Source organism: Danio rerio, chromosome 6, assembly GCF_049306965.1.
Source record: "Danio rerio strain Tuebingen ecotype United States chromosome 6, GRCz12tu, whole genome shotgun sequence".
In the NCBI taxonomy this organism is placed as follows: Eukaryota; Metazoa; Chordata; class Actinopteri; order Cypriniformes; family Danionidae; genus Danio; species Danio rerio.
Window position 1 is genome coordinate 1,175,001 of NC_133181.1, and position 20,249 is coordinate 1,195,249.

Here is a 20,249-nt window from a genome sequence, read left to right on the forward strand (position 1 = left end):
TGCTGCCATGTGATTGGCTGATTACAAATTTTGCTTTAACGAGCAGTTGGACAGGTGTACCTAATAAAGTGGCCGGTAAATGTATCCACTTTGTAGAGTTGTAAAAGGTTAGTTTGTCCTTTGTTTTCTTATTATTTATTTTTAAATATGTTATTATTGTTAAATATTATATTATATTACATTACATTATATTACATTACATTACATTACATTACATTACATTATATTATATTATATTATATTATATTATATTATATTAAATTAAATTACATATTATATTACATTATATTATATTACATTACATTACATTACATTACATTACATTACATTATATTACATTATATTATATTATATTATATTACATTACATTACATTACATTACATTATTTTATATTATATTATATTATATTATATTAAATTACATATTATATTATATTATATTATATTAAATTACATATTATATTATATTATATTATATTATATTACATTATATTACATTACATTACATTACATTATATTATATTATATTATATTATATTAAATTACATATTATATTATATTATATTACATTATATTACATTACATTACATTATATTATATTATATTATATTATATTATATTATATTATATTACATATTATATTATATTATATTATATTACATTATATTATATTACATTACATTACATTATATTATATTATATTATATTATATTATATTATATTATATTACATATTATATTATATTATATTATATTATATTATATTATATTATATTATATTATATTTCATTATATTATATTACATTACATTACATTACATTACATTATATTATATTATATTATATTATATTATATTATATTATATTATATTATATTATATTATATTATATGGATTTTTGTTTTCTCTAAATATCTTGGCTTTTTCAATCTGGCCTACAGTATATGGTGAAAACGTCTCAAAGCATCCACATAAGCAGGACACTCCGGCCTGAAGATCCTCTCTGTGGTTTCCCATGTGAAACACTGTTGTTTTTGTATCCAGTCTTGTTATGTGTGTGTTTGCGTTTGCAGTGCGTATGTGGCTGTGTTTAAGTGCGACTACAGCTGTGTCATCTCAACACGACGCCTGTTTACAGGAGCCGCTCGACAGCAGACGGACGCTGTTAATCCGCTCTGCTTTTGTGTGCAAATGAGTTGTTTTGTTTATCTTTGCTTAAGTTTGATTTGCCGTGTCTGTGTGCTGATGTTGAGTTGAGTAACCGTGTGTTCTCGTCTCTCAAGAGGCCAACATGAGCACCGGGAAGAAGCTTTGCTCAACGTCTCCAGCTGCTTCACATCTTCCCAAACCTACAGCAGAGCGCACGGAGATTCGAGATTCGTCATTGTCACTGTACTATGTGCAATCCTTACAGTGCAAAAAGCAGAAAAGGATCAAATATTGCACAGTGCTGGACTAGAGGATTTCTTTTGGCCCATTTCTACTGAGTGGTATAGCACGGTATGGTGCGGGTCGACACAGGTCACCTTTATCAGGCTTGCGTTTCCACTACTAAAAGGGTACCAATGGTGTGCATGGTGTACCACAGAAAGTTTCAATCGGCGTCATTCTCGCTCGAGGAAGGTCGTTTACATATCATATAAGAAGCACTTCTCACAAAACAGATGCTTTATACACATAAATACTTGTGTATAAATGATCATTACTAACTAACAGGATTTGATTAAATGCAGATTAGTGATAGGTTGTTCATAAACGATTCGTTCATTTTGAACGAATCTTCAATATGACTCGGGGAACTACGAGTCCTCTCAGAAAGTGATTCGTTCATCCGCGCGTGAGGCAAATATGCTACCCACAGTGCCACCGTGCAGCCCATAATAATATAATATAATATAATATAATATAATATAATATAATATAATATAATATAATATAATTTAATATAATGTAATATAATGTAATATAATATAATATAATATAATATAATATAATATAATATAATATAATATAATATAATGTAATATAATATAATATAATATAATACAATATAATATAATATAATATAATGTAATATAATGTAATATAATGTAATATAATGTAATATAATATAATATAATATAATATAATATAATATAATATAATATAATATAATATAATGTAATATAATATAATATAATATAATGTAATATAATGTAATATAATGTAATATAATATAATATAATATAATATAATATAATATAATACAATATAATACAATATAATACAATATAATATAATATAATATAATGTAATATAATATAATATAATGTAATATAATATAATATAATATAATGTAATATAATGTAATATAATATAATATAATATAATATAATATAATATAATATAATATAAAATAATATAATATAATACAATATAATACAATATAATATAATATAATATAATATAATATAATATAATATAATATAATGTAATATAATATAATATAATGTAATATAATATAATATAATATAATGTAATATAATTTAATATAATATAATATAATATAATATAATATAATATAATATAATATAATATAATATAATATAATATAATATAATATAATATAATGTAATATAATAAATATAATGTTATGTAATATAATATAATATAATATAATATAATATAATATAATATAATATAATATAATATAATGTAATATAATAAATATAATGTTATGTAATATAATATAATATAATATAATATAATACAATATAATATAATATAATATAATATAATATAATATAATATAATATAATATAATATAATATAATATAATATAGGTTGGCATGTTGACTCAGTGGTTAGCCCTGTGGCCTCACAGCAAGAAGGTCGGTTTCCCCCACAGTCTAAACACATGTGCTATAGGGGAATTGATTAACTAAACTGGTCGTAGTGTATGAGTGTGTGTGAGTGTAAATGATTGCGTATGGGTGTTTCCCAGAACTGGGTTGCTGTTGGAAGGGCATCTGCTGCATAAAATTATATGCTGGAATAGTTGGCAGTTCATTCCACTGTGGCGACCACTGATAAATCAGAAACTAAGCTGAAGGAAAATTAAAATGAATAAATCATCGCAGCATTTCTCGGGCCCTAATAAGCATTCTAGTCAAGCAAAAGCATTGCATTAAGAAGTGTGGTGTAAAAACGCTCTTCATTTCCCATACAGAGGAAGAGTGCCGTGAACCCTGTTCAACTCTGACAGGTCTATTTAGGTTTAACTTAATTGTTTACAAACCTGTTCAGCTGAGGTCTGCAGGAGAGTTTTCATTTAGATTAATGATATGGAGCTGCTTTCTAATGAGGGTGTTTGACAGTAGACACTTCCATTCGCCGGGCCTCGGGGAAGAGCCTTTGTACTTCAGGTAATTACACACAAACCCTTCACATAGTCTAACCTTTCCAGCTTACACACACACACACACACACACACACACACTGTGGTGTTAGTTAATGCTAAATGCACTCAAGCATTGGACAAAACGGTTCTAGACAGACACATGCAATTAGCTTTTGCTCTTTTTGTGTGTTGTAAGCAGCGACGTCGTTGTTCTGCTTTTTGGTTCACGTGAACCCACAGGAAAGCAGAATCACAAACCAAATCTAGCTAATATAGGAGTAGCTTTTTGGGGGAGAAATTAGTCTCACCGTAGAGCTGGATGATTAATCAAAGGCAATTTTCATGTGCATTTTGTCAGTAAAGCCGGTTCTAGTAAACTTGATTAAAGATATGAACTTTGGACTAGAAACTCTTCATTAGAAAAGCATTGTTTTGCAGTGCAATTGCAACTCTGACAATGCAAACAGCAGCTTGGACTGCCCACTAAAGTGTCTTTTTACCATTATAGTTATTATTATTTTTATTATTATTATTATTATTATTATGGAAAGGAGTACACAAATGAAAAAAATCTAATACAATGGAAAACAGAATAGAAACAAGGGGGAAAATGCATTACAAAAGCAGTCAGGTACAGCCAGGTGTGTTTGTGTTTTAAAAAGACATTGCTGAATGTATGGTCAACTACCGTGTTTCATTAATATGTAATTAATGTGCAACTATAATGGAAACATGCGGCACTTAATGCATTCAATAAACATTATTAGATGTAACATTAAATTCTAATGTACATAATTGATGAGAAGAAATGAATACAATTGTCATGCATGGAATTTATGGTTATATATTTTAATAATTGTTAAGAAAATTTACCAGGTTAACCAGGTTTCAAATGTTTACTGTAGAATTTTTCAGTTTTCTTCTGTCAAAATCACTTAATACAGTGAAATCTTCTCTTGTAGGAGAAAAGCGGAGCTTCTTTCTACTTCGATTATAGGAGAAGCAACTAAAACAAATCTGATGCTTGCATTACAGCAAACCACACTGGCAAAAAAAGACTTTTCTTGTTATTATTTTTTTTATTTTGTCCAAATATATAAAAAAAAATAATAATAATAATCTAAAATCAAGAAGCATTTTCTAGACAAGCAAAACATATAGTCTTGTTTACAGAAGTATTATGTCCAAATAAAGTTTCCTTAAAACGAGCAAAATAATCTGCCAATGGGGTAAGAAAAATAATCTAATGAGTAAATAAAAACTATTTTTTCTTCTTTTATTTTGCTTGTTTTATGTAAAAACTCACATAATTTTGACTATTTTTTTTTTTTTTCAGAAAACTAGACTATATGTTTTTTTAGATATTTGGACTAGAAACAAGACAAAAACTTTTAATATAAAATAAGTGCCACATCATAAAATGTGTACAATCATGCATTTGAGAGATGCATTTATGCGATTAGCATTGCATTCCAGGTACGCATTTAATCAGGTCATGCATTTTCTGAGAATCAAACTCATGACCACAGCATTGAGGTCATATTGAGAAACAATTTGAGCCTTAATATGAACAAGTTTAATCTCTAAAATCTGGGTAAAAGTACAGTAAAGTAGAGGACAGGTGCTTTAAGGTGTTCGTTTTGTTTGCAGAAATAATGAGTCAAAATTAAGTGAGTTTTTACATAAAACAAGTGAAATAATCTGCCAATTATAAACAAAATAAACTAGTTTTCCCATGTACACATACGATTTTTTTTTTTTACCCCACTGGCAGATTATTTTGCTTAATTTTCACTCATTTCTGAAAACAAGACTATATTTTTGCTTGTCTAGAAAATGCTTCTTGGTTTAAGATTTGGACTACAAACGAGACAGAAACTTTAAGTGAGAAAATAATCATCATAAACTGTGTACAATCACGCATTTGAGAGATGCATTTATGCGATTTGCATTGCATTCTAGGTACGCATTCAATCAGGTCATGCATTTTCTGAGAATCGAACCCATGACCTCAGCATTGAGATCACAGTGAGAATCAATTTGAGCCTTATTATGAACAAGTTTAATCTCCAAAATCTGGGTAAAAGTACAGTAAAGTAGAAGACGAGTGCTTTAAGTGTTCGTTTTGCTTGCAGAAATAATAAGTCAAAATTAAGTGAATTTTTACATAAAACAAGTGAAATAATCTGCCAATGTGGAAAGCGAAATAAACTAGTTTTCTGTGTATACATACGGTTATTTTTTCTTACCCCACTGGCAGATTATTTTGCTTGTTTTAAGTAAAAACTCACTTAATTTTCACTCATTATTTCTAAAAAAAAAAAAAAAAGACAATATTTTTTCTAGTCTAGAAAATGCTTCTTGGTTTAAGATTTGGACTACAGTCAGTGCCAATAGCCTAGTGGTTAGTGCGCCAACACATAGTACCAAGGTGCTCGCAGCGACCAGAGTTTGATTCCCGTCTCGAGATCCTTTGCTGATCCTTCCCCTATCTCTGCTCCCCACACTTTCCTGTCTCTGTATCTCCACTGTCCTATCAATAAAGATGAAAACCCCTAAAAATAATTATATTAAAAAATAAAAATAAAGATTTGTACAACAAACAAGACAGAAACTTTAAATGAGAAAATAATCCTCATATCACGCATTTGAGAGATGCAGTAACCCAAAGCGACTTGCATTGCATTCTAGGTACGCATTTAATCAGGTCATGCATTTTTCTGAGGATCGAATCCATGACCTCAGCACAGTGAGAATCAATTTAAGCCTTATTATGAAGACAAGTTTAATCTCCAAAATCTGGTTTAAAGTACAGTAAAATACAGGACAAGTGCTCTAAGTGTATCCTCGCCACTGTGTACACACGATATCACACTTCCATTCCCCGCAGGATTGCTAACTTTCTTCATTTGACTCGAATTCATCTTGGCACGTATTCGGAAGAGCTCGAGGGAGAGAGAGAGAGAGAGAAATCCACGTCTAGTAGTCCCAGTTGTTTGGTGAGGTTTTTGTGCTGGAAAAAGCCAGGAGACAATAGAAACGGGCCGGAGACACAGCAGCGCCTGCCATTGAGAGCAGAGAAAGTGCAGAACAAAGTGATCCGTGTGAAAGGCGAGTGGGAAGAAAGAGACAGATTATCTTAATTATCATTCAGAGGCAGCTCGCAGCAGCACCTGTGCATGAATAATAACATTTATCAGCGCTCGGAGATGTGCGAACATTCTTTAAATCACCCTCATTACCGCAGCGCCGAGAGATCAGCCCTGAATTATCCGTGTCTACACACACACACACACACACACACACACACACACACACAGACGCCTCCCTTTCGCTGAGGATGGGGCGTGCATCTGTAAAAGCCCATCCGGGACCCATACGGTGCCACGGTGGGCACGGGACACAATGAGCTCACGGGGGAGATGGCATGGCTTCACCCTGCATTAACTCACAGACCTCGCAGCGCTCGCCTCCAATATTGTGTTGATGTGAAAAGCATTTGATGGGATAAGGGCCGGGTGAATGACTGAGGCTCCGTCCTGTCACACGCGATCACTTCTGTTTAGCGGAGAAGCCCGTCGCCAGACGCACGTTCATATTTACGAATTGCTGCATGCTAATGGAATGCTGTGCAGGCCAGACAAGGGAGACATTAAAAAGGGGAGCCACAATAAAACAAGCTGCAAACAAAACCATTGCACAACTCCTTGGTTCATCATGCTCCAATGCAAAATGCAGATCGTGTTTATGAAAGCACTGTAAAAAGTTGCTTATAGGTGTTATGCAATAAGTCGCATTGTATTTTCACATTCATATTTATCAATTGCTGCATGTTAAGGGAATGCATGCCAGACAGGGGACAATTTAAAAGTGGAACCACAAAAAGAAAAATTATATTAAACTTTAGAAATGACTGGAGAAAAAGAGCTGCGAATAAACCATTGCACAACTCCCCAGTTCATGCATGGCACCATGCAGAAATGTTTTTCACATAGGAAAATGAACAGGGGTGCCACGACAATTCATTTTAGAAGTGGCGGCAGAAGAAACGTTGCAAATAAATGACCTCAAAACTAAAAAGGATGCAAGTAAATCATTGCACAACTCCTGAACTGAGCTGTTTTGTAATGTATGACACGTGCAGATTTAAAAGGGAGACACAAAAACACATTTTAGAAATGACTGGAAAAGAAACCCTGCAAATTAACCACTGAAAAACTCATCGAGGTTGACACACATCAGAAATGTTGCAGAAAATATCAATCAATTTTTGACATCGATAAATGTCAAAAAAAGCTGCATTGCAAAACTCAGGCCTAAAGTGCTAGCCCGAAGAGTTTTGCACTCATGCAGAAATGTTTTTGTGCAGCTGTCCAATGCAAAATGAGAATTCTCGAAGAATCTTCATGCAGATCCTTTCCAGGAAAGCACTGTAAGAAGTACAGTGCAAAACTCCTTGGTTTATCATGTTCTAACTATAATGCAGATCGTTGTTATGAAAGCACTGTACAAGTATTGAATGTATTGTAGGTGTTATGCAAATCAGTCACATTCTATTTTCATGCTCATATTTATAAATTGCTGCATGTTAATAGAACGTTATGGAGGCCAGAAAAAAAATGTAAAATTTAAATAGTGGAGCCGGTAAAAAAAAAATTAATAAATTAAAAAAAAAAAACTTTTGCAAATGACTGGAAAAGAAAGCTGCAAATAAACCATTGCACATTGCAAAACTCCTGAACTGAGCTGTTTTGTAATGTATGACACGTGCAGATTTAAAAGGGAGACACAAAAACACATTTTAGAAATGACTGGAGAAGAAAACCTGCAAATTAACCACTGAAAAACTCCTCGAGGTTGACACACATCAGAAATGTTGCAGAAAATATCAATCAATTTTTGACATCGATAAATGTCAAAAAAAGCTGCATTGCAAAACTCAGGCCTAAAGTGCTAGCCCGAAGAGTTTTGCACTCATGCAGAAATGTTTTTGTGCAGCTGTCCAATGCAAAATGAGAATTCTCGAAGAATCTTCATGCAGATCCTTTCCAGGAAAGCACTGTAAGAAGTACAGTGCAAAACTCCTTGGTTTATCATGTTCTAACTATAATGCAGATCGTTGTTATGAAAGCACTGTACAAGTATTGAATGTATTGTAGGTGTTATGCAAATCAGTCACATTCTATTTTCATGCTCATATTTATAAATTGCTGCATGTTAATAGAACGTTATGGAGGCCAGAAAAAAAATGTAAAATTTAAATAGTGGAGCCGGTAAAAAAAAAAAAAAAAAAAAAAAAACATTTGCAAATGACTGGAAAAGAAAGCTGCAAATAAACCATTGCACATTGCAAAACTCCTGAACTGAGCTGTTTTGTAATGTATGACACGTGCAGATTTAAAAGGGAGACACAAAAACACATTTTAGAAATGACTGGAGAAGAAAACCTGCAAATTAACCACTGAAAAACTCCTCGAGGTTGACACACATCAGAAATGTTGCAGAAAATATCAATCAATTTTTGACATCGATAAATGTCAAAAAAAGCTGCATTGCAAAACTCAGGCCTAAAGTGCTAGCCCGAAGAGTTTTGCACTCATGCAGAAATGTTTTTGTGCAGCTGTCCAATGCAAAATGAGAATTCTCGAAGAATCTTCATGCAGATCTTTTCCAGGAAAGCACTGTAAGAAGTACAGAGCAAAACTCCTTGGTTTATCATGTTCTAACTATAATGCAGATCGTTGTTATGAAAGCACTGTACAAGTATTGAATGTATTGTAGGTGTTATGCAAATCAGTCATATTCTATTTTCATGCTCATATTTATAAATTGCTGCATGTTAATAGAACGTTATGGAGGCCACAAAAAAAATGTAAAATTTAAATAGTGGAGCCGGTAAAAAAAAAAAAAAAAAAAAAAAACATTTGCAAATGACTGGAAAAGAAAGCTGCAAATAAACCATTGCACATTGCAAAACTCCTGAACTGAGCTGTTTTGTAATGTATGACACGTGCAGATTTAAAAGGGAGTCACAAAAACACATTTTAGAAATGACTGGAGAAGAAAACCTGCAAATTAACCACTGAAAAACTCCTCGGTTCAAGAGGTTGACAACCTGCAAAAATGTTTTGTGCTTTGCCGGCCAGACATGGGACAATTTAAAAGGAAGCTATAATATTTGTATTCTTTTTAAATGACCAAGATAAATGCAAAAAAAAAAGCTGCATTGCAAAACTCAGGCCTACAGTGCTAAACTGAAGAGTTTTGCACACATGCAGAAATGTTTGTGTGCTTTCTTCACAGTGCAGCTGTCCAATGCAAAAGGAGAATTCTCGAAGAATCTTCATGCAGATCCTTTCCAGGAAAGCACTGTGAGTACTCAATATATTATGCAATGTCACATTGTATTTTCATGCTTTTTCATATTTTTGAATTGCTGCATGTTAATGGAAAGCTACAGAGGCCAGACACAGGAAAAAAATTTTTAAAAAGGAGCCACAAAAACATTATTAAAAAAATAGAAATGACTGGAGAAGAAAAGCTGCAAATAAACCATTGCGAAACTCCTCGGTTCATGTATGACACCATGCAGAAATCTTTTTGTGCTTTGTAGCCAGACTTAAAGAAAAACTTAAAGGGGACCTACCATTTATTTATTTATTTATTAGAAATTATAAGGATAAATTGCAAAAAAAAAACTGCATTGGAAAACTCAGGCCTTGAGTGCTAAACCGAGGAGTTTTGCAATGTATGACACATGCAGAAATATTTGTGTGCTTTCTTCACACTGCAGCTGTCCAATGCAAAATGAGAAATCACGAAAAATCTTGCAGAACCTATCCAGGAAAGGACTGTAAGTAGTGCATAAATCGTAGGTGTTATGCAACCTTTATCTGACATGCATTCACTCTCTATAGAGAAAAGCTAAAGATCTTTAAAAATAACCTCAGGAAGATTTAATTCTGATCAAATTTAAATTCAATGTGAATTATTGCTGACAAAAATGTCAAATAAGGAATTATTTTTCATTGGACGTTTCCCATGACATGTCTACTACGGGGCGTTGTCTACATTGTTTGTGAATCTAAAATAGGTTACTTAGAGCGTGTTATGCTTATGTTTCAGATGACAAATCCACTATCCATTTTTTGTGAATCTGATAACATGACTTACTTCAGATACACGTCCTTTTAGTACACATTCAGGAGAACGTACAGATTTTTTTTCAAGTACCTAATTAGGAAAAACAATGCACGGAGAGTTTTACCTTGATTTTGCATTAGTTCATTTATTTTGTGGAGGCCTGCTTCACTGGACTCTACACCCTACAATATGAGCAACTGAGCAAACTGACCAAATTTGTAGGTAAGAAGATAGGAAGGTGATGCAAATGTATTCAATTACAAATCATAGACACCTTTAAGTTGTTTCGTGGTGTTTATTTGATGTAAACTGCAAAACTTTTATTCGTAATGTCCCTGTTAAGATCATTGGTGTGAAAAGCAACAAAAGTTATTGACATTATTTTGTCCTGTGGTGTTCATTTGACCTAGAAATTGGAGTCAAGTGTACGCTAATGTTTTCCAGTTCCAGCAAAATGAACAGTTTCCAATGAGCCTGCGTTAGAGGTTTGCCTCAAAAACTCTTTCCTAAAATACCCAACACTCAGATAATTTGATCATCACTCAGAATTAAAATGTCTTTATGAAAAAAAAGGAAAAATTAATTATGCGAGTGTTAATGTTCTCCATTCTCTAATGGTGCTCCAGTCCAGAGACCGCAGACGCTTAAATAAAAACCCATTTCCAAGTCCAGTGAGATTCTCCACGTCTCCACAGTCAGGAGCTGGTCAGTTTCTGCTAGCCCGAGACTTCTCCAATCACACTGTAAAAACCCGGTAATTAACAGTTCCCATATTTTGTCTGTTTTCTGTTTATTTCTGGTTGTGAATTGCATTATGGGATCTCTGCTCTGCTCTACAGTTTAACAAAGTGACTTTTATTGACATTATAGAGCTCGGTCAGAATTATTCACCCTCCTGTGTTTCTTTTTCAAATGTTTCCCAAATGATGCTGAACAGATTCAGGAATTTTTTGTATTTCCTATACGATTTTTTTCTTCTGGAGAAAGTTTGTTTTATTTCGGCTAGAATAAAAGCAGCTTTTAATAAACCATGTTAAGGTCGATATCATTAACCCCTTAAGCAATATTTGCTTTAGATTAGATTAGATTAAACTTTAATGTCATTACACATGCACAAGTACAAGACAACAAAATGCAGTTTAGGTCTAACCAGCAGTGCAATAGCAGCAAGGATACAGGTATAAAAGAAAGGAATCGAACCCAGGCTGTGGCGGTCAGAGCGCCTAAGCCTAACCACTAGACCACCAGGTTTTGGATTGTCTACAGAACAAACCATCATTATACAATGACTTGCGTATTTACCCTAACTTGTCTAGTTAACCTAATTGAGGTCAAGAATCTTGGTGTGACTCTGGAGTCAGATCTGAGTTCTAGTAGTCATGTCAAAGCAGTTAGTAAATCAGCATACTATCATCTCTAAAACATTGCAGGTATTAAATGCATGTTTCCAGAGAGGATTTAAAGAAACTTGTTGATGCTTTTATCAGCAGTAGGGTGGATTACTGTAACGGCCTCCTCACTGGCCTTTCCAAAAACACAGTCAGACAATTTAGCTTACCCAATTCCCCCTATAGCGCATGTGTTTGGACTGTGGGAGAAACCGGAGCACCCGAAGGAAACCAACGTCAATATGGGGAGAACATGCAAACTCCACACAGAAATGCCAACTGACCCAGACTGGGCTCGAACCAGCGACCTTCTTGCTGTGAGGCGACAGCACTACCTTCTGCGCCACTGCGTCGCCCTGCTGTCATAATGCCAAAAAGAAAATAAGTCAGTTATTAAAACTATCATGTTTAGAAATGGGTCGAGAAAAAAACATCTCGGTTAAACCATAGACTGTAAAATATATGGACGTAGTATCCGTGACGTCACCCACAGGTTTCTGAAGAGCACAAAAGAAGCCACAAGTAGGCGTGGCCAACCGTCGCCATTTTGGTCACGCGTCATCACACCCACGGCGGGATACCAAACAAGGGCAAACAGGCGGAGAGTGAGCGGAGCTACAGACACCTGCTGGCATTTAGTTTATACCTGGCTCAGACACACTTTGCTTTGGGAGAAATGCTTAATACTTTATCACCTGTGATTCGTTTGTATTCTGACCACTTGTGCTTTGTTGTACACTATATCAATAAAGTGTTTAGACTTTTAAAAACACTGCTGTAACACATTGAGCCACTAAACATTGTTCTTATGACGTTTGTCAACAGGAGGAAAATGCAAATTACTTCCAAACACTTCAGATATAGTCTGTGTTAGTTAATGTAAGACTATTGATGAAATCCAGCATAACACTGTATGACAACGCTTCAGATGACTGATCTAGAGCCTACAGCTAATCAATCTGACAGATTCTGGAGTGCATTACAGCTCTAAATATAAATAAAAACGATAAATGATCTTAAATAAAACAAATACATGTATAGAGATGGTATATAAGTATATAACTTTACTTACATGGGAAACGGAGGCCACGTGAATGGTTTGTGAGCACAATTAAGTGCACTCAGCATGCCATGCCATCTAATAATTGTAGGAAACAAGTCCAAAAGGCAGCTGAGTGTGTAAAGCCACATAAAACAACACAGAAATACGATAAATATGCCGAGATCAGTGGCTAATCTGCAGGATTCAACTGAGGTGACGTGACGGCAACCAACGAGACCTAGCTGTCACTCAAGTGGCCACGCCCTTAATTATGCAAACTAAATATAACTTAATATAAAGGAAACGGATGAGTTATAAAAAAATTCACCCCCTCACAGTTGTCATGAAGGGTGATATTACCTGTATTAACCAAAATCTTTTTTTGTAGCAGGCTGTAAACATCTTTTTTTCTGCTGTAAAGTTGGCCATTCTAACAGTGCGCTCAATTGAAATTTGCTCTGTTTTGGAGCCAGGAGCGGCCACGACTAGCGGAATTTCGGATGAATTGCAGTTTTAGTTACTTCCGTATTGGCTTCCTGAGGGAGAGCGGGAGGTTGCCGCTTGGGTTAAACAGAAATTTGGGGGGGAGGGGGCTATACTGGGGGGCTAATAATTCTGACTGCACCTATATAAAAAATAATACTTAGAGAGATATGTCTGTAAAATCACAGAAAATGTACTGGCAGTTTATTACAAGGTTTTTATAGTATAAAATGCAACCCACCCCAGACAATATAGCACTGCAAACTACTACAAATGCTCATAAAAGTCACTCCTTACAACTTTTCGGTTGTTGGCACAAAGATCAAGCTCCCATAATGCAATTCAAATGCATAAATAAAAAATAAAAACATGCATCCCAAACTGCTAATGTACAGATATTTCTTTCCAGTGCACGTCATGGTGAATTGCAAGGATTCCCCAAACGCCCACGTCAACAAACCCGCTGTACGCTCGCATGCTCGCATTTACTCCATCAGAAGACTCCATCGCCTACATAAGCAGCCGGTCCAGAATGACACACTCGCGGAGTATTTACCACAGAAATATGATGCATAATGACACAACCATTCCCTGCCCTGCCAAACACACCAACCGTGGGTGAAAAGGAGACCCTCCATCCATCAAAAGCGCAAATATATGTCATTCTCGAGGCGGATGGAGGTCAATAGTTTTAGATGCATGGGTCTGGGGTTGCGGAGGGCACTCTATGGGAGGGATCGAACAAAGACGCGCTTACAGAGGAGCGTCAGTGCTGCAAACACGCAGAAATGCCAGGAATTCACCCACTGCAACACGGACACAAAAAAAAAGCATCTGGAGAAGCAGGAGCTGTCAAAAGTTCAGCGCTAGAAGAGTCGCCTTTGTGCAAATGATCCAAGAGCTTGTGGAGAAGAATGGACTCCTTTCTGAGATGGACAATTCAGTTGCGTCATTTCCTTCTGACATCAGCCTGATGGTCTGAAGTCTGGACATGTGCATGGTGACTCAATGCAGAACTAAAATGAAAGTCCCACTAGGGATCCCTACACTGCAAAGAAACAAGACAACAACAAAAAGTCTTAAATCAAGAAGCATTTTCTAGAAGCATTTGCTCTTGATAATATGCAGAAAATAAGTTTTAATGAAATTTTCCTTCAATGCAAGTTTATTTGTACAGTGCTTTTCGCTACAGTTCTTGTGTTTACCAATAGGGAACCAAAACAATCAAATTAAAAACAAGAATATTTTCCGAACCACACTTAGCTTATGCACTAGTTCTCACTATTAACTAGTGACTTTTTACCTGCCTGTTATTAAGATATTGGCTGTTTAATAGTATGTATAAAGCACATGTTCTACATGTGCTTATTCTACATCTCTAATCATACACAACACCTAAACACAACGTCTACCTAGTAACTATTAATAAGCAGCTAATTATGAGTTTTATGAGACAAAAATTCAGTTACTGGTTTATTAATAGTGACAAATGTACCTTAAAATAAAGTGACCAATAAATGCCAATGAAAAAAGCATTTCTCTAGAAAAAAATTATAATATTGCAAGAAATATCATCATCACTGAAAAAAGTGTTGCATGCAGAACTGTTGCAAACAATTTATTTGTGTTGAATTTAAACAAACAAATTTAATTTAATAATGTTCAACTTAATTTGTTTGTTTAAATGCAGCCCAAAAAAAATGTTTACAACCAATCAACGTAAAAAAAAAAGATATTATTTACATAATGCTTTTCGCAATGTTTTTTTTGTTTTAAAGCAGCTTTTACAAATGGTCAAATCACTTTTAATTAAGGTTATTAGTTACCATAACTTCATGAGTTACCAATATGAGACACAAAAATTTATAAAAATCACAGTTAATAGTTTAATAATAACAAGAATTGTGCTCTAAAATAAAGTATATAACAATGATTATTTTTAATAATGGCCTTTAATAATAATTTTAATAAAAGCCTTTTAACAAAATGGTGTATCGCAATAAATAGTAATTTCAATGCTCAACAACATTATGGTACAGTATATCACCTACAACACATACATTTAATACACAAACACACTTCATTGAACATGTACACAGACATCACCAATCATATATATTATATAACTGCAGTTAATTATGTTTATTAACTTATACTGTTAAAAGCTATTAGTTACCTAATTAAAGATATTGGTAACTAATGAAATTATGGTAACTATTCATTCATTCATTCATTTTCTAGTCGGCTTAGTCCCTTTATTAATCCGGGGTCGCCACAGCAGCATGAACCGCCAACTTATCCAGCAAGTTTTTTACGCAGCGGATGCCCTTCCAGCCGCAACCCATCTCTGGGAAACATCCACACACACACTCATACACTACGGACAATTTAGCCTACCCAATTCACCTGTACCGCATGTCTTTGGACTGTGGGGGAAACCGGAGCACCCGGAGGAAACCCACGCGAAGGCAGGGAGAACATGCAAACTCCACACAGAAACACCTACTGAGCTGAGGTTCGAACCAGCGAGCCAGCGACCTTCTTGCTGTGAGGCGACAGCACTAACTACTGCGCTACTGCCTCGCCTGGTAACCTTAATAAAAAGTGATTTGACCATTTGTAAAGCTGCTTAAAGTGAATAAACTTAAAGTGAATTATTTTGAATTGAATTTTCACAGTGGGTGATAGTTCACACTGTCGCCTCACAGCAAGAAGGTCACTGGTTCAAGTCTCGGCTGGGTCAGTTGGCGTTTCTGTGTGGAGTTTGCATGTTCTCCTCATGTTGGCGTGGGTTTCCTTCGGGTGCTCCGGTTTCCCCAAGTCAAAACACATGCGCTATAGGGGAATTGATGAACTAAATGGGCCGTAGTGTATGAGAGTGTGTGAATAAGTGTAAATGAGTGTGTATGGGTGTTTTCTAGTACCGGGTTGCAGCTGGAAGTGCATCCTCTGTGTAAAACATATGCTGAAATTGTTGGCGGTTCATTCCGCAGTTTGACCCCTGATAAATCAGGTACTAACCCCACAGAAAACTAATGAATGACTGAATTTTCCCAGTTTGATGCAGCTCCAGCAGACACTGCTCAGCCACACTGCAGTGAAGCTCAGCGCTAAATAAGTGCATTCATTTCCCCAAGAATCAAACCCGTGGCCTTGGAGTTTCCAGCTCCTCTGTGCAGAAACTCTACATGCCATTAATTATAAAACAGCCAAAAAAAGAAAGCTCACTTCAGATCTCAGACGTAAAGCAGATCTGACAACAACAGTCTGAGACCTGAATAGAGATTATTTTATCATCTTGTCAAACCACGTCTGATAAAACGAATCATTTTCTCCGCCGCTCGCTGATGTGATTTTATCTCTCCGCTCTTTAAAGACGTAGACGACTAAATCAGTCTATCCTCACCTCCATCAACGTGCGCGCGCATGTGTGTAGGTATAATAGAAGCACTCAAAGGCCTTTATGAAGGTAAATGAGACGATTTTATTCAGCCGTGTGTTACGGCCCTCTGCTTGAATCATTTATGGATCTCTAATAGCTCTTGAAAGTTCGCCGTGTGTCAGCCGGTGAATGTAGTTCATTGACCTTCAGACGGTAGATTAAAGAGCGGAGCAGATCGCTCCTTATGAATATTCGCAGGTCCTGCTAATACGTGAAATATTTGCTCTCTCTCTCTCCTATTTGATTTATATAAAATATCGGATCACCATAAATTATTCATGTCAATTAGCTTTTCATCTCGCCAGATACAAACTCATGTGATCCTTTTTAACAACTGTTTATTTCGGCGTGTAACTGCGTTTCCGCAGCAGTGGGGCGGCCGGGAGCCTCGGGGCAGATTTCTTTAATAAAAGCATCAGATCTTTGCATACCTTTCATTTGCATATTAAAGGCGCCAGTGTCTCTTTAAGTGGATTCGGGCTTTTGCGTGTGTACTCTGACTGGAATTCTCAAGTCCTCGGTGTCTTCCCATCAGAGACAAGAGAGAGAGACGGAATATACAAATTAACAGCATCTTCTCAAAGTCAGTTACGCTCAAGATTGTGCGACGGCGCTGAAAAAAAAAGACTCATTGGATTTACTCAAATCTTTTAAGAAGGTAAGTGCTTTCAAACAATTGATATGGGCTGAATTTAAACAAATTAAATTAAACATTGCTTTTTAAATTCAGCCCATATAAATGGTTTGTAAAGCAATTGTAGTAAAAAGAGTGCAAAAAAATATAGTCATTTCATTCATTTGTTTTCTTTTCGGCGTAGTCCCTTTTTTAATCTGGGGTCGCCACAGCGTAATGAACCGCCAATTTATCCAGCATATGTTTTACACAGCGGATGCTCTTCCAGCTGCAACCCATCACTTGGATCCAAACACACTCATTCACACTCATACACTACGGACAGTTTAACTTACCCAATTTTCCTATAGCGCATGTGTTTGGACTGTAGTGGAAACTGGAGCACCCAGAGGAAATCCACACCAACACGGGGAGAACATGCAAACTCCACACAGAAATGCCAACTGACCCAGCCAAGGCTCAAACCAGTGACCTTCTTGCTGTGAGGGGATTGTGCTACCCATTGTGCCACCGTGCTGCCCCTGTAGTAAATTTAATTAATCATTTTTTGTTTTCAATGTGACTGGCGCTCCACACAAAACTAATGAAGCAAACAAAGTCAAACTATGTCTTACGAAAGGTTACAGTGGGTTTAATACGGTGGCTGAGAGTGCTGCAGTTTAAGAAAATGTGAAAAGGTGTTGCAACTTCTCACAATGCAAACACTTTTTTAAAAACACACTGCGCTTTCTCACAACACAAACAAAATCAGGAACTCGCAAATTCTCACAACACTTTCAAATAACTCGAAACACAACGGAAACGCTTCAAAGGGACCCTGAAATGCGACGGACCCGGCTATTTAGGTTAAGATTATTTAGGCTAATACAATACAAAAGACAAGGAAATCAGGATTATATTTTAGAAAATGACCAGCTAAAACCAACTTGACCAGCCTGGTTTTGGCTGGGCTGGGCTGGGCTGGGCTCCCAGTCTGGCAAGGCTGGTCATGCTGGTTTTAGATGGTAATGTCCCAGCCTGACCAGCTAAGACCAGGCTGAAAATGGCTGGAAACCAGCCTGGAAATGGTCAAAACCCCTCCAAAACCATGCTGATTGACCAATTAAAACCAGCCAACCATCCTAGACTGGTTTAAGCTGGATTTTTCAGCAGGGGTTTCATATGAATTCTCAAACACAGCTGACAGAAAACAAAGCTAAGTAAATAAATAAATAAATTACATTAAAGCAAAATGTTACGTTTAAAGCTAAATAAATGTTCCAGTAAGAGTTTTACAGTTATTATATGAAGTTACACATAAATATGTGGTTTATTTACACAAATACTGCAATAATAATGGGGAAGGGTGTATTTATTTGTAAAGAAAATGTACGTCATGACCCTGAAAAACTCATTTTATGCAGAATATTTTACACTTCTCTAAATAAAAAAATAAAAAAAAAACAATGCTCCTAGATCAGAAGAGATTAATTTGAGGAGATTCATCTTCTGACACAATCCAAACATCATCATCCGCTTGACCTCTGATCCACAGATTTCCAAAGACAATTTCCTAAGTTTTGTTCTTGATTCCACTGTAGATTAAGATGCGTATCGGCACAGACGGGACACAACCGAAGAACCTTGAGAAGCAATATTCCAGTCAGATTAAGATGGATCAAAGAATAGAAAAATGAAAGGGAATATTAATCTGCTCTAAACACTTTCTGAATCCATATTCATGTCTCAGTACAGTACATTCTGTCATCATCATCATCATCATCTTCAACTCCCACATGACAAACTACTATAGTCATGTATATAGTAAACACTACAGCGTTTCTGAACCATACAAAAGTGTATAGTACTGTATATATTATAGTATTTACAAAGCTTTATTAATAAATGCTCCAGCATACTGTAGAATAAACTGATCAGCTGTACTAAATACTGTAGTATACTTTAGTTTTACTACAGTAAACTGAGGTGTATTGTAGTATAATAAACCCTGTAAAAAATACATAATGATTTCAGTGTATAATGCTACAGTTATGTTGCTATAGCAACTATAGAATCACCACAGTAGATTAAATAAATATTGGGTAACTTCCTTGTAGTATATATTACTATAGTTGCTGTGTTACCATAGCAACTGTAGAATTAATGCAACAGATTCATTTTATATTGGGTCATTTGGTTACAGTATAGTACTATAGTCGTTATGTAACCATAGCAACAATAGAATCGCCACAACAAATTATTTATTGGGTAATTTGTGTATAGTATATATTACTATAGTTGCGGTGTTACCATGGCAACTATATAATCAACACAACAGACTAATTCCATATTAGGTCATTTCCTTATGGTATATTTTACTATAGTTGCTGTTACCATGGCAACCATAGAATCACCACAACAGATTAAATAAATATTGGGTAATTTCCTTGTAGTATATATTACTATAGTTTCTGTGTTACCATAGCAACTGTAGAATTAATGCAACAGATTAATTTTATATTGAGTCATTTGGTTACAGTATAGTACTATAGTCGTTATGTAACCATAGCAACTATAGAATCACCACAACAAATTATTTATTGGGTAATTTGTGTATAGTATATATTACTATAGTTGCGGTGTTACCATGGCAACTATATAATCACCACAACAGACTAATTCCATATTAGGTCATTTCCTTATGGTATATTTTACTATAGTTGCTGTTACCATGGCAACCATAGAATCACCACAACAGATTA

General features: G+C 35.1%; 1 long non-coding RNA gene across 1 annotated transcript in view; it reads left to right on the top strand.

Moving 5' to 3' along the window:
• The window catches only part of LOC141386151 (uncharacterized), a 304,298-nt gene extending 289,146 nt beyond the window's left edge, over positions 1-15,152 (top strand). Inside the window, exons 6-9 of the long non-coding RNA XR_012407491.1 lie at positions 9,680-9,747; positions 10,930-11,004; positions 11,146-11,273; positions 13,842-15,152. This is a non-coding gene — a long non-coding RNA (uncharacterized lncRNA). The remainder of the gene's footprint in view (positions 1-9,679; positions 9,748-10,929; positions 11,005-11,145; positions 11,274-13,841) is intronic.
• Positions 15,153-20,249: the final 5,097 nt, after the last annotated feature.